This window comes from Arachis ipaensis, chromosome B08, assembly GCF_000816755.2.
Source record: "Arachis ipaensis cultivar K30076 chromosome B08, Araip1.1, whole genome shotgun sequence".
Lineage (NCBI taxonomy): Eukaryota > Viridiplantae > Streptophyta > Magnoliopsida > Fabales > Fabaceae > Arachis > Arachis ipaensis.
This window is the reverse complement of record NC_029792.2, coordinates 110,221,521-110,226,129: the sequence shown is the minus strand read 5'-3', so window position 1 is coordinate 110,226,129 and position 4,609 is coordinate 110,221,521. Positions and strand designations below refer to the sequence as shown.

The 4,609-nt window shown below is 40.2% G+C and overlaps 1 long non-coding RNA gene across 2 annotated transcripts in view; it reads right to left on the bottom strand.

The window, feature by feature from the left end:
- The window catches only part of LOC107614451, a 2,795-nt gene extending 2,257 nt beyond the window's left edge, over window positions 1-538 (bottom strand). For both annotated transcript variants that reach the window (XR_001614446.2, XR_001614447.2), the window contains exon 1: window positions 154-538. This is a non-coding gene — a long non-coding RNA (uncharacterized LOC107614451). The remainder of the gene's footprint in view (window positions 1-153) is intronic.

Below are 4,609 nucleotides of genomic sequence, written 5' to 3'. Positions count from 1 at the left end.
TAAAACAAAAAAAAACTTTTCAAGAAGAAAATAAATAACAATAGATCTGAAAATAAATATCCTAATTGATAAAACCAAATCAAAATCAAAATATAGAGACATTCTCTGGAATTATAGTGAGAAATCAAAATCAGAGATACGAAGTTGAAGTACCTTCACTGAAAACTGGAAGACTATTGTTGTTGTTGTTGATATCGGAGAAGAAGTTACCACAGGAGGTGACGCTGAGAAAAGAATGACGCGAGGCGAGCAACAACAGATCTGAACGGGGATGCGATGATCTGTGACAATGGCGGAGCAAGCAGAGGAAGTACGCGGCGAGGGGCAGACGGCGATAAAGACTCGAGGAGAAGAGATGGCACCGACGAGAATGGCTCCGACGAGAACACCGCCGACCAGGACTCGACGAAAAGGACTTCTCTCTCCACTCTGCCGGAGACGGAGTGAGGCGGCGAGAGGGACACTGTGTGAGGAGAGAGCTTCGGGTTAGGGTTGAAAAGTGAGGGGTTTTTTTAATTTATTTTGAAATCTAGTTTATTCTTATTATTTAAAACTGTGACCGATTTAGCAACTAATTAATTTGTAAATTTTGTTTTTTAGTTGATCGCAAATTCGGTCGCTAATGGTGACCGATTTAGTGACCAACTGCTCTAATGCTAAGATTTTATAGTTGGTCGCTAAAATCGGTCGCTATATTAACCCTTAGCAACCGATTTAGTGACCGCTACCTTAGCAACCGAATTAGTGACCAACTATTTTAATAATATAATTTTAAGTCGGTTGCTAATTCAGTCGCAAAATTATAAAATAGTAACCAATTTAGTGACTGAATGCTTTAAAACCAGCATTTTATAGTTGGTTGCTAAATCGGTTGCTATCTTAACACTTAGAAACCGATTTAGCGACCAACTTTTTAGCGACCGATTTAGCGACCAACTACCATTAAGCTTGTTTTTATATTGGTTGCAAATCAGTCACTAAATTAAAGATAGCAACTGATTTAGCCACCAACATACCCTAAAAGCTTGTTTTTTGTTTTGGTTGCTAATTCGGTCGCTAAGTTAAAAAAATAGCGACCGATTTTAGCGACCGACTGTAAGACCCAAAATCTTTGAAAAGTCTTATTATGATCAAGTCTCAAATCATACATGTATTTATAGCCTTAATTTCAGAGATTATTTTATTAAGGATAATTAAGGCAATTTTTAATTTATTGGATTTGAGACGAGTTATGATTATTATCCAATTTTATAATTATTGGGTTATTTTCTATATTTAAATTATAAAGTTGATAGTTATGAAATAATAAGGATTTTATATGATATGGACTAAATAATCAATATTTTAGTATATTGATATTGCTATTTTGGAAAAATGAAGAAATTAAGTATATTATTTCTAATTATTTAATTTGGGCATTTTGTTGAAAATAATTTGTAAAAGTGATGAGTAAATAGTATTTTTCTATATACAAATAGAGTTGGATTTAAATTTGATTTCAATTACTATATTATCCCTATTTTAAGTGAAATTACCAAAATGCCCCTAACCCTAATTTTTACTCAAAAACCCTAACCCACTCATCCCTCACTCCAGCACCGTTTCACCCCTCACCACACAGAACTCACAGTTTTCTCCAAACCCACGGAGAAGGAAGAAACCGTGAGCCAGCGGAAGGGAGAGAGAGGGAGGCGCATCTCGTCGCCGTTGAGCTGGAGGGGAGCTGTCTGCAGTGCCTCGGTGTCGCCGTTCAGTTCACCACCATGCCGCGCCGTCATCCAACCGGTCGCATCTCACTGCCATCGCTGGGTAGACCGCACGCTTCCGAGGTCCTTGCCGCCGCCTAGGAGTCCGCCGTCAGGTCGAGTCGAAGAAGGAGGGAGGTTTATCTTGATATATTCTGTAAGAGGGATAGGGACTGTATTGGATAATGCTTGTAATATTATCTATGTATATAAGTGCATATATGTATGTACTCTTTATGAGTTTTTGTAAGTTGTATGGTATCTATGGATGTACGTTGTATAGCAAAGTATCTTTTGGATCGGTATTGCGGTTTAAAGTTTTAAACAGGCTCATATTTTAGTATTAAATATTATAAGTGTCGTCGTAATGTCCGAGCTATCAGAGTCGCACAGCCGGAAGTGTGAGCTTTGGTAGTTAGGATGTTACACCGACTAGATTGGCTTTGTCTTTGGTAGCTACTAGATTTAGCGACCAAGAGTGGATGGTCACTAAATCTGTAACACCCTAATATTCACATCCTTATGCTCGAGTCATAAGTCAATGATATTACGGTGGTACGACTCTCAGGTGGACTTTTAATATATAAATATAGGTAATTTCGAAAGGAGTATTAATCGAGAAGCCTGAAAAGAGTAGAAATAAAATCGCGAAGGCGTATCACTCACGCTTCGACAACGAAAAGTTAAACTGCTAAGCCAAACGCGATATACGGACAAGGCATAAAGGAGATTAAGAGATATATAACAGATAGATATATATAACATAAGTAAATAGCCACTAGTCGCGACCCGCGAAGTTTAGTAACTCGCTGACTCTTCCACGAATCAGACTCAGAATTATAAGCAAAACCATCACCAGTTGTTCTGCCTCAGCAATTCTATATCAATACATCATACCCTCGCCTGGAGCTAGTGAAATCACATCACTGCGTCTACCCAGGGAGCTCCAATTATCTCATTCAATAATCATCATCATCATGCAATCGCATCATCAATTCATCCCATCAAGAACAGCCCTCACATGCACCGACACCAGCATGAAGGGGCATCTCAGTTGTACAAACACAAGCAATACAGGCAAGTAATACACAAATATGGTACAAGTAGAACAAGTAGCATATAATCAGGTAACATGGCATATATGATGTAGAAATCCAAAACAAATGGCAAACCCAAACAATTCAAACATATGCAAATGATGAATGCCTGCCCTATGGCTGATGATATCATCTGTCGATTATCAAGCCAACCCGACATGTCCGGTAGCTAACCCGGGCACAGTCGCTCTGTTGCATATCAATATCATTAGAGGGAATATGTGCCCTGTCACCATTAGAGGGTATCTGCGCCCTGTCGCCATTAGAGGGTATCTGCGCCCTGTCGCCATTAGAGGGTATCGGTGCCCTGTTACCCTTACAACCAGAGAGAAAACACAAGCATGCTTACATTCAACATTTTTCATCATTATTCATTTATCATATTCGTTCATTTATCATATATGCCTTTATACTCAGCCATAATCCATAATGGCTTTGCCGTAACTCGGCAATAACTCAGCCATCCGGCTCATGGTCCAATCAAGAACCAACCATTTATCAATAATTATAGCCCTTCGGCTCATGGCATACACGGTACTTCCACCGCCATCCTCCATATCTCATATAATCATATCTGATCATCATTGATCATAACCTTTTCCCTTGCTTCACTCGCAAGTTACCACATCCCCTAGCTCCTTCCTCATTGCTAGGCATACCATAATGATTTAATACATAAGGGGTGAGATCGGAGGCTTAAAAGTATGAGGTTTGGCTTCAAAAACTCAAAAATCAACTTTGGCATGAAAACAGGGCTACGCGTACGCGCACTCCACGCGCACGCGTGGATGGCCAAAAACTCATCGACGCGCAAGCGTCATACGCGCGAACGCGCGGGTTGAAAAATATCCAAACGGCGCGCAAGCGTCAGCCACGCGTACGCGTGGGTGTTCTTGCGCCCAGGCACAAAGCTGGCACAACCCTGGCACAACTCTCTGGAAAATAGTTAGGCATTTGGTGCAGCGCATCGACGCGCCCGCGCACACCACGTGCACGCGTGGATGGTGCTTTCTGGAAGAACGGCGCGCACGCGCCAAGTGCGCCTACGCACGGGGGGTCATTCTGCTAAAAATTTTCTAAGTTAAAAGCTGCAGAATTTACAGATTCAACCCCCAATCTTCCGACGGACATAACTTTCTCATTTTAAATCATTTTTCACCCGTTCTTCGAACGGCATGGACATCCCGGATCCAATTTCATTTCTAAACAGATTTGGCAGAAAACAGAAATCCGTAGTCCAGGTTATGTCCCATCAAAGTATGCCCAAAAACCATGTTTTCATACAAAACCACAAAGTGCCATTTTTAAAACAAGTCATTTTCAACTCTTTTCAAAATCAATCAAAACATGCCAATTTCAGCCCTTTCTTTGAAATCAATCAAAATATACCAAAATCAACATCAAGCCATCCTCAACTCATACATTGACACTTTACCAAAATTCCTAAAACCACATCCAACCATTTTAACACTTCTCAATCAAATGGCTAAAGGATAAACACAATATCATGTCATACATCCTTCCTCATTCCAATTTCCAATAATACCATTTCCAATCAACCATCATTATACCTAATCAATATCGTACTCACTATCATGTGGTTTCACCCCCAAATCAACCTTAATCATTCCTCAAGCATATATCACAACATACATATCTCTCATGCATTATCATACCATCAAGGCATTGATGCGCATAAAACTAGTTATGCTACGATTAGGAAATTGCACGATCGGCAAAATTCCTTCCGGCAAGTGCACCGGTTAT